Source organism: Vombatus ursinus, unplaced genomic scaffold (genome assembly GCF_900497805.2).
Source record: "Vombatus ursinus unplaced genomic scaffold, bare-nosed wombat genome assembly UNPS02014812.1, whole genome shotgun sequence".
In the NCBI taxonomy this organism is placed as follows: Eukaryota; Metazoa; Chordata; class Mammalia; order Diprotodontia; family Vombatidae; genus Vombatus; species Vombatus ursinus.
The window spans coordinates 78,456,025-78,473,217 of NW_020954590.1; the positions used below are offsets into that span (position 1 = coordinate 78,456,025).

General features: G+C 36.8%; 1 long non-coding RNA gene across 1 annotated transcript in view; it reads left to right on the forward strand.

Annotated features, from left to right (window-relative positions):
- The first annotated feature begins 2,054 nt into the window (after window positions 1-2,054).
- Window positions 2,055-17,193, forward strand: part of LOC114053744 — a 39,572-nt gene continuing 24,433 nt past the window's right edge. Inside the window, exons 1-2 of the long non-coding RNA XR_003570416.1 lie at window positions 2,055-2,355; window positions 14,557-14,815. This is a non-coding gene — a long non-coding RNA (uncharacterized LOC114053744). The remainder of the gene's footprint in view (window positions 2,356-14,556; window positions 14,816-17,193) is intronic.

Consider the following 17,193-nt stretch of genomic DNA (forward strand, 5'->3'; position numbering starts at 1 on the left):
TGGATTTGGAGACAAAGATCCAAGTATGAATCTAGGCTCTGTTTTTTATCCAGTGTGTGACCTTCTGTAAGTGATATAACCGACTTTCAGGTTCCTCTTGTAGAATATAGGGATAATGCTGTTGGAACCACTGACTTTCCAGGGTTATTGAGAGGACTAGATGAAATAATGCTTTAGAAACTATAAAGTGGTAGATAAGTGGAGGTATTATTATTCTCTCCCCTCAGACCTTTTTAATAGCTTTCTTATTTTTTTTTGATAAATGTTTCAGGGAAATGTATTGACATATATAGATTTAGCATTGGCAAGGATCATAGAGGTCTTCTACTTCAGCATCTGTCCCATTGCTATAATTGTCCTGTATAACAACAACCATGAATATTTACTACTTCCGTATTATGTTCAAGGCATGGTGCCAGGTGCTGTAGTGCAAGGATGTCAAACTCAGAGCCCTCCAGGGGCAGCAAGTGGCCCACAAAACTCCCTAGTGCTGCCCAAACCAGATTAAAATGTAATTGGGAAATGTTTAATAAAATGAATTAAAAATACAATACAATAGAGATAATGTTACATTGTGACTTTCTAAGTCAACATTTGGCTAACAGGTATCATTTCTATTTGAATTTGGCACCACCGCCATAGTAGATACAAAGATGAGTCATGGTTCCTACTTTGAGAAGTTGACTTTTGTTCGTGTGTGTGTGTGTGTGTGTGTGTGTGTGTTTTGGGGGGAAGGGAGACACAAGGGACAGATAACACATGCACACGAATATTTTTAAAGTGTTATAGGAAAATGAAAGAGATTACTTTAAGTTGAGACGCCTCAGGGAAGAATTTATGTTGTAGGTAGCATTTGTTTATTTATTGCATATTATTTACAGCATTTGGACTAGGCCTTGAAGAGTATATAGAATATTGATAGGTGAAGGTAGGAAAGGTAATTGAAGATAGAGGAAACAGCATGAACAAACATATGGGGGTGGGAAATTACAGTGTATATTCAAAGAAAAATGAGTTGTGCTATATGATAAGAATGAATTTACACTTTGGTCTATAATTAGTGAGAGAGCCTCATAAGATTTTTGATTAGGAGAGTGATATAAAGAAATCTTATTACTTATCTAATTGTCTAGAGTGACTATTCCAAAACTTTTCTTTCTCTTTTTTTCATTAACCACCCACTGTACCTTTCAAGAGTGCAGTACTGTTGGACAAATAAACACACCGACTATGTCATTTCTTAGGAAAGAGACACAGGTGGGCTTCTAGCACATCTCTCACTAGCAGGTTCACTTTTGATCCAGTCAGACAGGAAGACAAGAATGGAGTCATAATAAGGGGTTAAATAAGCTTACTTTATTCTAATCTAGTCTTCTCAATTGGAGTTTGCTGATAATAAGGGGTAGCAACTACCCCTCCTCTCAATGGGGTCAGTCAAAACCAGCACAACTTATGCACTCACCTAAATTCTCTCAAACCTAAATGAGGGCAGGTTGAAGCAAACATACAGTATTTATGGGGGCTGATCAAGGCATGCACAGCATTCATCCCGCACATTCACCCCATGGGGGTCTCCAGTCACTGACCAGTGCCCACCTGCTTTATAGGGTAACAGACAAAGAAGGCATATTGCCAGCAATAGCCTCACAATTTTACATCATTTCACCCCTATATCTGCTGCGCAAGTGTGGTAGAAACTGCTTTGAACCACGATCATGAGAACTTATATCTAACACCTGGGAAGTAGAGATTGTTATGACTATGGATCTTGGGAAGAAAACTCTGAGAAAGAATAACAAAAAATCCACTTTATACACACTAAAATTCATCTGACTTAGAAGTATATAACCTGCAATCCCACTTTACCGGGAAGAATGAGGTCACTCAACATGATTCTTTACACATAGGAGGTGTTAATAATGTTTGTCAAATTGAAAATACAATCTCAGTTTCCTTAATTCCTCATTTTTAGCAACTTCATCTCCTTTTTCCTTCAACAAAAGAAAATCTCTCATGACTCCTCAATACAAACTCTCTCTGCTTGTACCCATGATACATACCATTTCCCCTTTCATTCTTGTAAACCTTGTTCCTACATTCATCTTTTTCTCAACTTTAGTGACTTCTCCACTGACTTCTTTCCAGCTGCCTAAAATTAAGTTTAGGTCTTCCAAGTCATTTGAGCCTTCTGTGACAACTCAGCTACTGTGCCTTCTGACACCTCATGTTGATTTCTTGAGAAGGTTGACTGCACAGGGCACTCCTACTTCCTCAGTACTCACACTCTTCTAGAACTTGAGTTCATGTTTCTGCGCCTGGAAAAATCTGCAAAAACTGTCCTCCCTACAGTAACAGGTAACCTCTTAATTATCTAACTGAATGTACCTTTTTCAGTTATTATCCTCCTTCATCCTTCTCATGCTTTTCACACTATTGACTACCTGTTCTTTCTCTAAGCAAAATGATTTTATTTCCTCTTCCATCATCTAATGTATTCACCCCTGTGTCACTGGAAAATTTAATATGTGTCTTTGATTTCTATGCCATTATCCAAGTTATTTATGAAATTATTAAAGAGTCTAGGGCCAAGCCAAGATCTCTGGAGCCTTTTATTTCTTCCAAGATGACATAAAACCATCAAGTCGCTACTTGTTTTATTTGTCTATTCAACCGTCCTAAATCCACTTAATAGTATTATAGCACAGCCTTCCTCTTTCTGTCTTTTCAGAAAGAATAGTAAGAGACCTTTAACAAATGCTTGGTAAAAATCCAGTTTAACTCCTAGAGAAGTTGCTCAACCAACTGTTCTAATAACCCTGTGAGAAAAAGAAATTAAGTTAGTCTGGCAAGATTTGTTCAAGTTGAAGCTACAATGGCTCTGCATGATCACTGCTTTTTTGGATTTTCAAGAACTTCCTCTTTAGTGAGATATTCCAGAATTTGCCAGGAAAAAAAAATCATGGTTGTTGGTATGCATAGTATGTAAACTCAATTCTCCTCTTTATTTGAAAATTTGACCATTTAATCTAATTCCCTCATATGTTGTCCCGGAATGTGAAGAAAAAGGAGCGGGTATTTTTATTTTTGACAAGTTTGAGTAATGTTGAGAAACTTCCTGTTTAATCATGTTTGTTCATTTTAGTGAATTTCACTACAACAAATTATTTTAACCTTGATGTTGTGATTCGAAATCTGAAACAGCACAATTAACTTGGAGATAAAATCTGGATTAGAATCAAATCTTGAAGCATAATCACCATAATTATAATGCAATTGTAATGGAATCTTAAAATGACAGGAAGATTAATAAATTGTAGTCTTCCATGCTAACATGCAGCCCTCCTATAATTTAAAGTTAGAGAAATGCTATTTTTTAGGGTTTTAATGGAAGCCATTTAAATATTAACACAGTATAAATGTTTCTGTTGTTTACTTGGAAACACCTCCAGGGCACAATTTTACCTTTAGAACTTTTTTATCTTCTTTGATGAAATGAACCGTATTAAGGTTAGCAAAGCTAACCAAAAATCAAACTGAATTTATTTTTCCATTTAATTTATTTTTCAAATGACAAGTATTATTTTATCTCCTTCCCACTCCATCCCACCCCCAGTTTAAAATAAAAGAAAGAAAAAAAGAAAGAAAAATCTAACCTTCATAACAAATATGCAGTCAAGTAAAACAAATTCTCACCTTGGTCATGTCTGAAAATGTATTTTTCATTTGGCATCTTGAATCTATTACTTCCATGTCAGGAGGTGGGTATCATAGATCATTATCAGACCTCTACAATCTTAGATGTTCATTTGATTAAACAGAGCTATTAAGTCTTTGAAAGTTGTTTATCTATATTTTGTTGTTATTGTAGAAGTTATTCTCCTGGCCCTGCTCACTTAACTCTGTATTAATTCACAGAAGCTGTCCTAGGTATCTCTGAACCCATTTCTTTTGTCATCTCCATAGCACAATGGTATTTTTATTACATTTATATACCATAATTTACTCGATCATTTCCCAATTCATGGGCCTTCTTTTACTTTCCAATTTTTTGACCCTAAAAAGAGAGATGCTATGAGAATTTTTTATAAATTGGTCATTTTCCTTTTTTTTTTTATCTCCTTGGAGCATAGGCTTAAAAAATGTATACCTGAGTGAAAGAGTATGTACACTTTAGTGACATCTTGGGCATAGTTCCAAATTACTTTTCAGAATGGCTATACAAATTCATATCTTCAATAACAACACACTAATGGACCTGCTTTCCCACAACCTCTCCAGTATTTGCATTTTTCCTTTTCCTTTTCCTTTTTTTTTTTTTTTTTGCTCCTCTATGACATTATTATGGGTATGATATGGAAGCTCAGTGTTGCTGTAAGTTGCATTTCTTCAATTATTTGTGATTTGGGGCATTTTTCTAATATCTGTTGACATATGTTGAAAAGCTCAAGTGTCCTCCTTTCAGAACTATTTATTCCAATGACCATTGTCAATTGGGAAATGGCTCTTATTCTTATAAGTTTGAATTGATTTCTTATATATCTTGGATAGGAGACCATTATCAGAGAGACAAGCTACAAAGATTATAATCCAATTAACTCCCTACTAATTTTAACTCTACTTGCTTTATTTCTGTTATCACAAAAAGACAGACTGAGACAAACAGAGCAACTCAGAGATAGAGAAGGAGACAGAGGAGAAAGAGAGTATCAGACTGACACAGAAATATGGATAGTGGAATGAATTGGTAGAGTCAGAGAGACTGAAACAATGAGCTAGCAGAGTCAAAGAGACTGAAACTGACAGAGAGACCTTCTGGAGGAGAAGATGCAATTCAAAAGTTTACTGAGTTTTAAAGAGAGAGGGCTGAGATACCGTAATGTTGAAAGGAAATTCAGCAAAGACTAGAGTTGAAATACAGGGAACTGCAGGAAAGTTAACTTTTGGCTGAACTCAGTCAATTTGATTCCCAGATGCTTTATATTCTGGAGGTTCTGTATGACCCACCCGGGCAGAAGGTTATAACCCTGCCCAGCTATAATTCTAAATGAGTACTTTAACCTCCTTTTGTCTCCACCACCTCTGTTGAATTGGAGACTGGGAGACTATTACTCCAATACTCTCAATTTACATGTTGAAGATATAGAAGCTTAGAGAAGTTAAATGACTTGCTAAGAGTCATAAAACCAGTAAGTGCCTGAGGCCAGATTTGAACCAGATTTTCCTGACTTTGAGCTCAGTGCCCAATCCACTACACCATGCTACACTTAACACAATTGTAAAATCTTGATTAAATAAGGAAATATTTGTTGTTGTTCATTTGTACCCAACTCTTAGGGATCCCATTTGGGGTTTTCTTGTCAAAGATACTATAGTGGTTTGACATTTCCTTGTCCAGCTCATTTTACAGATGAGAAAACTGAAGCAAACAGAGTTAAATGACTTGCCCAGGGTCCCACAGTTAGCAAGTATGTTTGAGGTTAGATTTGAACTCAGGTCTGCACTGTAGCTGCCCTAAGAAAATCTAATAGCCCACAATAATTAAAGATTTTCTAAATAGCATTTTAGTTTCTGAATAGGTTAAAAACAGAATGAATGAATGAATGAATGAGCATCTAATAAGTGATGCTCTAAGCTCTGAGGATACAAATAGAAAAAAAAATAACAGATAATTCTTGCCCTCAAACATGTCACATTCTAATAAGGGGAGATGACATAGAAAGGAATTAGATGAAGGTGAGATGATAAGATCCAGAGGACTTTAGGATACAGTGGCAGTATACATGATAAGGCCTTGTGGTCCTTCATCTCACTGGAAGGCTTGTAGTTGGTGACTCCTAACTCATCCATAGAGTAGGAAAAGCCATATTGGATGACTGGGGTCAGAAGAAAAGCAAAAAGAAAGAACTTCACTGGTTGCTCTTCCTACCTGAACTTCCCAGATAGGGGTCTCAGTAACCTGGGAGCTGACTGGAGAGGAACAAAGTGAAGTTAAGTCAAATCAACAAGCATTTATCAGTGCTCATGATGTGCCAAGCACTGTGCCAATACAATCAAAAAGAAAAACAGTTCCTACCCTCAGAGAATGTATCTTTTAGTAAAGGAATCAGTTGTTTTTTTTCAGTCAGGTCTGACTCTCTGTGATCCCATTTGGGGTTTTCTTGGCAAAGATACTAGAGTGATTTGCCATCTCCTCCAGCTCATTTTATAGAAGAAGAAATTGAGTCAAACAGGGTAAAGTGACTTGCCCTGGGTGACATGATGGCTAAGTGTCTGAGGCCATATTTGAACTCAGGTCTTTCTGACTTCTGACTTCCTCGCTATCCACTGCACCATCTAACTTCCTCTTAATAAGGGAAGACAACACATAAAAGTGAGATAGGGAAGGAGAGGTGATGGTAGGGATATGATAGAGAAAATCCTGAGTCAAGGATGCAACTTGAAGAGGAATGAAGCCATGTTTGGCCTGAGAATCCTTCTTAAAATTGAGATTCTGGGAGGAGTCAGACAATCAGAGTCAAGAGCCACAAGTTTAGATCAGCATTTAAGGAAAATTACTTTGGCAGCAGTAAATAGGATGAATGGGAGAGGGGGCAAATTTGAGGCAGATATCTTGCAATAACCAAGTCTTGTAATAATCTAGATGAGAGATGATGAAGACCTGAACTAAGGTTGGAGCTATGTGAGTGAACAGAAGGGACCAGTTATAGAGATGCTATAGAGGAAGAACAATTAAGATTTGGCCACTAAAAAAATATATGGGGGAGATTGAGAAGTGGAGGGTAATGCTAATGTTATGAACTTAGGAGTCTGGAAGGTTGAGGGTTCCCTCAACAGAAATAGTTAAGTTATTGAAGAGGGGATAATCTGAAGGGGAAAGAAATAATTTATATAGTAGACAAATGTAAGTTGTTTTCTAGAACAGTTGTGATAGAGAGGTCTCCCAAGCCATTCTTATTGTAAATTTCAGTGAAATTCCTCAGCATGATCTTTATCCTTCATGGAATGGCCATCTTCATAGTCTCTAACCCATCATTTGGGGCAACTAGGTGGTACAGTGGATAGAGCACAGACCTGGAGTGAGGAAGCCAGAAAGATCTGAGTTCGAATCCTGCCTCAGACATTGACTAGCTGTGTGACCCTGGGCATGTCACCTAACCCTATTTGCCTCATCTGTAAAATGAGCCGGAGAAGGAAATGACAAACCATTCCAGTATCTTTGCCAAGAAAACCCCAAATGGGGTCACAAAGAGTCAACAAATTGATCAGTCAAATTGAGAGTTATAGCAAGAGGAACCAATTGCCATACATGTAGAAATGTGCTTTTTGGTTGTCATTTGGCTATGATCTGCCAAGAGGGGAGGAAACTGTAGGAGCCAAAATAGAGGATGTTGAACGAACACGATATATGTAAATAAGAATCAATTCAATTTGACACATTTTCCTAAGTATTTTATTATTCTAATCTTGTGATTGAACAGTAATGCACATTTGCTTCTATTTTTTCTTCTTTCCTATGCTGGTCTTAAAAGATCTGCTTCCTCTTTGTCCTTGTTTATAAGGGTTTCTTCCTGTTTGTTTCCTTGTTCTTACCCAACGTGTTTCTTCTTTCCAGCTCCCTTCACTTCTCATTTCTGCATTTACTTTTTATCAAAGTCTTTCTCTCTTTCTCAATTTTTAAGCCTTCATTTATCTTTTAATTAAATCACCAGGGGGGGTACATACCTGAAGCCCTCAGGGCTCACTTTGAGCTGGAGAAATAGAGAATGCTCTCTGCTACTTATAAACAAAATGGTCATTTGAATGAAGTGTAAGAATTATTTTCTCAGTGAGGTCAATTTCTCAATTACTTCTAATATTATACCAGCCCATATGTCTCCTTTAGAGGTAGAGCTATTTTCTGTAATAGTTAACATTTCCAATTTCTTATCAATGGTATTTCTGCATTTTTTTTGAGTTTGTTCCTTACTTAATATGGAAATAGAGTCTTATATCGTGAAATCAGGGCTTGGCATCTGTGGATTTTCATGTTTGAAAATAAGGGTTTGAAAATAAGTAGGAAACCAATCATATACTCTCTTTTCGACTGAAATGATAAAATTGTAAAAGAGCCAATTGGGTCATTTCAATTGTTTAAATAACTATAGTTTGTTAAATTCTACATTTGGGAAATCAATTATGCAGATATTGTTCGTTAGAAAAGCCAAAACAATCTTAAACTGACCACAGAATGACTAGTTTGGTGGCCATTCAGAGAGAGCCATACCGTGAAGCAAGGTCTAAATCCAACAATGTCTCATGAGACTTTGGGAATCATTAGGTGATTTTTTAGAAGAATAAATCAAAGCACCAATAAGAATGGCAAACTCACATAAGAATACTGTAAGCTCTGTGATAAGAATGGTCATGTCCCTCATTTCTCTGCATCCTCCATAGAGCAAGGCACAGGGTCTCCTTGCACTTAGCAATAAATATTTTGATGATATTCATTTTATGGTGCCAGTTGCCACACTCTTCTTGCTAGTTGTGTGTTGGCATATTTGTGCAAGATTTTCTTTTGAACCCTTCATGTATATACTTTCTGCATTGGGCAGTTTAAAGCATTTTGGTGATGGATAGAGTTGTCATTGTTATCATTGTGACAGACTGAAATTTCCTTAGTTAGAGGGGTTATAGCTATAGGGGCACAGATAAAGATTGAGAATGGAAGCATAGAAAAATTGCCAAATAAGGTAGAAAAGCAAGGTTTTATTTTAAATAATCAGAATTATATTCAGGTCTAATTGTTCTTTATAAGCAAAAGGAGCTAGTGGGAAATGATCTGATGACAGGAGTGTGAAGCTTGTGCTGTACCTAGAAAAGGAAAGAATGGCTCAGAAGAGTCAATTCAATAAGCAATCAAAAAAGATGAGGACTAATATCAGATACGGCATTTAAGAGATCCTTGGTAACTTTGAACTGATCAATTTCCATTGATCAGTAAGGCATATCTGCTACATACAAGGTTCCATGCTAAATGTTGGGTATTGGGATAGTAATCTCAATGAAGGTAAAAATCTCAGCAATATATCTCTGTCTTCATAACACCTATCTTTATCACTTCTTCCCTATTTCTACCACTACCCTAAAAAAGGACCATATTGCCATTCACCTCAAATCTTGGATAAGTCTGATTTCATGCATATGATTCCCTTTGCATAAATCTAGTCATGTTACTTCTCCACTCAGAAAACCTTCAGACTCCCTACTATCTATTACATCAGATTCAACATCCTCTTCCTGGTAATTAAGTCCTTCCACAATTGGACAGCAATACACCTTTCCAGTTTTCTAGCTTTATCTCATGTCATTCTTTTCTCTATTCCCAAAAGATGTTTGTTCTCTGAATGCACCCTATGCATTCTCTCTCCATGCCTTTGTCATATAATTCCTTGTTCACATAATTCCTTTGAAATGACCTGTCTCCTCCTATTCAACTACTGAATACCTAACTATCCTTTAAAATCCCAAAAGAAATGGCACCTCTTTCCTCCCCACATCACATAGTCCACACACTGGTAATGATTTTATCTGTGTATGGTCTTATCCTTGTACTAGACCATGAACTCTAGGAAGGTTGGCCCATGGCCTGATCTAAACTTTATGCCTACCCCAGCACTCTCCTCTGGACACTCTCCATCTCAATGATTTTTTTTTCCAGAACTACATTCAATATTCTAGGTCTCACCAGGACAGACCACAGGAGCTGTATCTCCTATATATTCTAGAATATTCAAGTTACTTGTGGTTCTTTCCCATACAGAAGCAAACTTTTCAAAGACTTGTGATTTATCTATTAAAACATTCTCATCTAATAGCATTTATGGTACATAAAATAACAACAATTATGATAGCTAACATATAGCCCTATGTGGTTTTCTAAGCACTTTATATACATTTGATCCTCATAACAGCCATTGGAAGTATAGGTACTATTGTTATCCCCATTTTATGGATGAGGAAAATGAGGCTAAGAGAGATTAAATGACTTGCCCAGGGTCACACAGTATTAAGTGTCTTAGACAGGACCAACACTCTTCCTGACTCCAAGTGCAGTATTCTATCCCTAATGCCATCTAGCTATCACATAGAGTTTGTAAACTTTTGTTTAGTGGTTATTATAAAAATAGCTTATATTCATATTTAGTTTACATGACATACAGGTATAGAGGAGTGAGTACAGGTATATGCCATACTGTAAATCCTGCTTCTCTCTGCCTTTCCCTTTTGTTTCCTCAACAGTCCATCTCTACCAAGATCCTCTTGGTCTTGTTACAGTTATGATTATCTGCATTCTGGTCCCTCAATGTATTTAGGACTATTCTCTCTTTTTTAGATTTAGGACACGATCTAGAACTAGAAGGAAGGAAGGAAAAGAGGAAGGAAGGAAGAAAGAAAGGAAGAAAGGAAAGAAGACAGGTACAGATAAGGAAAGAAGGGAGTGAAGGAGAAAGGAAGGAAAGAAGGAAAGCAGGAAAGGAGGAAAAGAGGAAGTAAGGGAGGAAGTGAGGGAGGAAGTGAGGAAGGAAGGAAGGAAAGAAGGAAGGAAGGAAGGAAGGAAACAAGCATTTATTAAATGCCTAGCATGTTATAAGTACTTTACAAATATCATCTCATTTGATCTTCACGACAACTCTGAGAGGTGATAAGTATTTGCAATTGAGAAAACTGAGACAAAGAGGTTAAGTGTCCAGGATCACACAGCCAGTAAGAGTCTGAGGCTGGATTTGAGTCTTCCAGACTCCATACTCAGTGCTCTATTGGACTACCCAGCTAACTCTTAAGGAACCTCAGAAATCATTAGTCCAAACCTCCCATTTTATGGATGAGGAAACTGAAGCTTAGGGAGGTAAGTGGTCACATAGTTAGTAATCATCAGAAAGAGGATTTGAATGCAGGTTCTGTGATTCCAGAGTCAGTGTTCTTTCCTCTATATCACCCTTCACTGACCTTCCTTCACATTGTAAAGGGGACATTTCTCTGCACTGCCAAGAAAAAAAGAAAAATATAAGCTCTCTATATATTTATCCCAGCAAACCATTTTATATATATGTATATATATAAAATGGTTTGCTGGGATAAATATATATATATATATATATGTGTGTTTGTGTGTGTGTGTGTGTGTGTAAATATATATATATATATATATATGGCTCTATTTGCAGAATAAAGTTGAATGTTTAGAGAATTGTCTAGATAATCGTAAAAAAAAATTAAATTTACATTTTACCTCAATTATCTGAGTATTTTGGGCAAGAGTAGCCCTTGGGTTTTATTATTCATGCAATTGTCTTCCTCATATTGCCTTTTCCCTGAGAGCAGCCTTTTCTCCTGTCTTTTCTTCATCCAATCCATCCTTTGCACCATATTCCTGGAGGCTGCCATGACTCACCAATGGAATTTGCTCCTTGTTGTGGTCAGCCAGGCACCAACTCTCATGGGTCCAGGATTTGGTGGATGACACATCTGTTTGTCTCGGCTTTGTTTAGCTTGCAATTGTACATCTCTGGGACCTGAGTTGGAAAAAATATTAGCTGCAGGCAAGGAGTGGAAAATTTTCAGGTGGATGCCATTTCTGGCTTGTTTATAAATATTTGAAAATATACACTCCACTGGGTGCTCCAGGTTTGTAATGCATATTTTCACTTTAAAAATATAATAAACATTGGAAACATGTAAAATACCTCTGTACCTATAGGAAACATGATGGCTAAAGGTGACAGCAAACCAAAATATATTCTTTTATGCATAGTAACAGTCCATCAACAAGCATTTATTAAACACTTATTATATGCCAGAGACTGTCCTAAGTTCTGTGCATTATGCTTTTATATTTAGGATTCCTCAGATAATTCAAATTTTGGTATTCCTTACCCATGGACAGATATTGGTTATATCTATCCAAGTGAAAATGTGGAAGATGCTTCTTTCATGGGAACATTTACCCTTGTCACAATGTGATCTAGATATAGTGGTGGTGATTTTCAGCTTTCCTTTCAATTCGTTTCATTAAATACTTGTTGAGTACTTAGTATTGGCTTCACACTGTGCTAGTATCCTGAATGCTAGGCTGATACTGGAATGTGCTGAACACTATACTAGATGCAACTGGTTACTTATCAAATGCCTTTTAAGTGCATGTGGTATTATAATTAGTCATCAAGCACTTATTAAGTATTTACTATGTGCCAGGCACTGTGCTAATCACTGAGGATACGGAGAAAGGTAAAAGCATGGTGTTTGCCTTCAAGGAACTTAATATTTTAATGGAAGAGATAGCATGTAAAATGAAAACTAAGAAAGAGGTAGTTTCTGTTTTCAAGGAGCACACAGTCAGTAATAAATAATAGGATTACAGTTATTCCTTCCACATGACGACTTTCCCCATCAGGGTTTCAATATATCACGGGTCAACCTAAGAAATTAAGTGAGAATTTTTGAAGAGTTTTGCGTTAGCTACAGACTACACTAGAAGGCTGGCAGATGACACAGTCTATGACCAAATATTTAACCTGCATTTTACAATAAAGTACTTTGAACACCACATAAAACAAAAAGAAAAAAATTCAGACTTCTTCTCTGGTATGAAGGGAGGGCCAAAAAATTTTATTCAGATTTTCCAGATTGTGGGGTCATCGGCTCCCCCAACCCTCATGATGTGGAAGGGATAACTATGTATCTTAAAATGAGAGAGAACTTAAAATTTATTTAGTGCAACTCCATTAGTTTTTCAGATGAGGAAACCAAAGTCCCTAGAAATTAAATAATTTGCCAACAGGTGCACAGGTAGTAGGTCGCAGAGCCTCAGGTCCTATGACTCCCAGATCAGTGAGCTTTCGCTTTCATCACACACCTGCTATGCTATTAGTAAGGCATAAAAGACGTACACAAAAGACAATATTTATGCTATGCAAATAAATTCACTTAGTCAGTCAACATTTATTAAGTACCTATAATGTTCCAGGCACTGTGCTAAGTGCTAGGGATACAATAAAGGCAAAAGAAATTACCTGCTCCCAAAGACTTTACTGTCTAATGGGGAGACAACATGTAAAAAAGTATATGTGTGTGTGTGTGTGTGTGTGTGTGTGTGTGTGTGTGTGTGTGCATAGGATATGTTCAAACAAGCTATCTATAGGATAAATAGGAAATCATCACCAGATGAATATTATATTATGTTTCACTAGTGTTTGAATACAGGTTGACTCAGGATAGTGTACACACTACTAAAAACGAGGTGTCTTTGAAAGGAAAACATGTAGGTATATACAATGACATTACATAAAATGATTACGTATAAGCATGCAAGGATGGAGAACCTGCCCTTTGGGGCTGCAATTGAGGACCTAGAGGGCCACATGTAACCTCGAGGCCATAGGTTTTCCATCCCTATGTGTATTGGGAAGAGGGGAAAAAGATCTTATTTTTTCTAAAAAGTAAATATTTCTTATGTGTTGTGATAGGTAAGGACCCTTCTTTGACATTACTCTGCCATTTATATTTCCTGGCTGTGTATGCCACACCCCAGGAACATTCTAACTAGATTTATTGGTTAAAAGTGTGTTGTGCCAAGAGATGAGCAGTAGGAGATGTGCTTTTGGAAAGAAAAGACTCATGGATTTTGCCCGCCCTCTGATGTTCCTTCCCTCTCACCTTCCCCCACTCACAACATGACAAAGGTGAAGTACAACAAACGGTCATACTTATTTTCCTCCTTTCCCCTTTCCTTTCAATAGTTCTATCGAATTTTCATTCTCTGCCTTGCCATCTCCACCAAAACATACTAGTCATTTATATAGAATTTTAAAATTTGAAAAATGTTTTACTGATATAAATCTCTTTTGAGCTTCACAACAACCTTTTGAAGTAAGTGCCCACAGGTATTAGTATTCTTATTTTGCAGATAAGGAAACTGCGGCTTAGAGAAGTCAAGGACTTACCCATGCTAATGTAGCTAGTTAAGTAGCAGAGGCAAGATTTGAACCCATGTCTTCCTGACTCTAAGCCTAGCTACTGCAATGAGTGGCCAATGGAGTAATCACAAACTTCACCTCTCTCCCTATGTCATCTCTATATCTCATCCCCCCAACACTCATCTTAGATTGAAATCCATGCTCTCCGAGGACTAAAGCTAAAGATGTCCATTCCCTTCCTCCTCTGGATCAATGAAAAATTGCCTACTACTACTACTATGTTTTGATGACAGACAGGATTTTTCCCTGGAACTTCGACAGATTTTTCTCTTCCTAGCATGGAGGGACTGGGGAGCTGGTATGACGCCAAAGATAGTGATGTCTTTTTCTAGCCCACTATCTTGTCTCACTTGTACAAAGAGTATGGTTATAGGTCAAAATTTCTTTGGAAATGAAATAAGCAAATGAGACCTGTATTTGGATCAATAAAATCCAGAGATTCTACTATATACTACCTCTGTATGAGAACCTATGCTAGCATGTGAATATCCTAAAAGTGTGGCATTATCTTATTCACTTTTGTTCCCTATTTTTATCTTTCCAGAATAAAAACAAAGAGCCTTTGGTTACTGATCCTAAGAATCCAGAGAAATACTCCCAAGTTTTGGTGGATCCTAAAAAATTATATGCTGTACTGCAGAAAGCAAAGGAGCAGACATTTCATAAAGAAGTCACCTTGTTAAGTGAACTTATAGATCTCTTGTTCAGTCCTCAGGAGTCAGCAGAAGCTTATGGATTGGGCCTGAAAAGGAAGGAAACAAAAAAGAAGAGCCTTGACAAAGTTAAAGTGTCAGCTTGTGAAGGTAAACACGACTTTTAGATAGTAAAGAAAAGGAATGTTCTCATATCCTTGGTTTATAGACATTAACTGCCAAAGTGTGTATGGTAATATGAAATATAAATGAGTAAACATGAGAATATGTTATTTCTCTTAACATTATCATCCCTGCCATGCACTAGAATGAGCTGTCTGTCATAATCTGCCACACTGGGGAACAATGAGATAGGGAGCAAATTATTTCATAGAAGTAATCCTGCCATAAAATTCCCCAATGAGTTTATTTTTACGTTTTTTTAAATAGCAATTCAAAATCCTTAACTATAAATTGTGACAAAGCCTAGGTAAATACTAGCAAAATCTATTGGAGAGTTGAGTCTATTATCCAGGTAGTTCTAACTCTCCAAAGGTTTTCTGTCTTCAATATTGTGAATAATTATGGCAAGAGTAATTTGAGGTAGGCCTTTTTTTTTTTAAGTAATCTATATAATTGCCTCAATTCTCATATAACTGAAGCCACAGTGTTGCATTGTTTTTTTTTCTTTCCTGCAACTTTTATTTGTGTACTAGGACACTGGTAAAACCATCTGAAAGCATCTTGATGCTCCTTTTCAACTAAGCTAGTAAGTCATAGTCATTGCATGAGTGTATAATTAAGAGGAACCAGAAAAATGGAAAGCAGAGGCATTGGTTTGGGAATCCAAAGACATGAGTGTGGTTCCTGGATCTGTCACATAGCCATATGACCATGGGCAAGTCATTTACCCAGGCAACTGAGTGGCACAGTGGATGATACAGTTCTGGTCTTTGAGTCAGAAAGACCTAGACTTAAATCCTGTCTCATAATCCTTACTAGTTATGTAATACTGTATGAGTCACTTAACTGAGGTCTCTCAAACTCAGTTTTCTCATCTGTAAAATGAGGATAATAATCACGCTTACCTAATACATCTATTATGGAGATTGTATGAAATTGCACACACACACACCCACATATGTAAAGCACTTTGCAAGCCTTAAAGAGCCATATAAATGCTAGCTATTATAATTTTTTTTCCTCTTTGAGCCTTAATTTCTGTATCTGTAAAAGTATGAACCTTCACTTCCTCATAGTTACACTAGCTACCTCACAGGGCTTTTGCAAGGATCATTGAGATAATATATGTAAATCATAAAGGTCTGTATAAATTTGAGATAATAAAGACAACTATACCAGACATGTTAGTATTCAGGGATGAGGAACCTGTGGCCTCGAGGCCAGATGTGGTCCTCTAGGTCGTCAAGTGCAACCCTTTAACTGAATCTAAATTTCACAGAACAAATCCTTTTATTAAGGATATACATGATATCCTATTGGTTGAGTTGATGTGATCTTTAAAAGATCATGGGGAATGGGTGAGAAGCTATATGACTAAAAAAAGTCAAATATCCTGATTTTTTTAAAGGGAGTAAAATCTGTAAACTATTGATTGGCAAGTAATCTTGACTTCAGTTCCTGGCAAAATCCTATAAGGCATTATTGAAGAAACAAAAGGTGATCACAATCACAAATAAGCAGAATAGTTTAATCAGATTAGCCTTGTTTTTCTTCTTTATCATGGGACTAATAGACTTGAAATAATAGACAATGATGGAGCTATAAATTGCCAATGTAGTATCCCACTTGGACTTCTCATTTTGGCACTCACAGACTATAGATTTGAACTCTAGAGGAGTTGCCCAAGGACTACCACCCAAGGGTTCCAGATATTTTCTAGGTCCACACTTCTGAAACTACAGCTCACAGACTTCCAATATGCTTCCCTTTAATAGTCACAAGATACAATTAATTTAAACAAAAAGAATTTACTAAAATGGCATGGCAATAACAGTAGCTTTTAAACATTACTTCCATAAGCATTGGGTGTGCTTTAGAGTGAAGAGTGGGAACAAACTTGCAGAACATTGGTAATAGAGTCTACATATTTAGTGAACATGTATAAACATACATGAACAAAATGATTCATGCCTCTGTACTGCAAGGCTCATATCCTTTCTCTTCTTGTGGTGACCTCATATTGCTCTACCCTGGAATCTCTGTCTTCACTGGGCCATTTATGCAACTGGGTTACCTGGGCCTGCTCTTCTATGCAGCTCAACTACAAAATGGGTAGTATAGGTGACACACAGGATGATAAAAATAGTCAAGATCTAAAAAGATCTTGATAGTCTAGAATAGTGGGCTAAATATAAAAGATCTAATGGAATTTAAAAGGATAAAAGTGGATTCCAATGCAGAGAGTCAAAAATCAACTTTCCAATAAATAGTTCATGTGGAAAAGAAAGGGTTGTTTTAATAGACTGTAAATTCAATGTGATTCAGTCATCTGATATCAGGAACCTCAAATACCAATGCAATCTCAT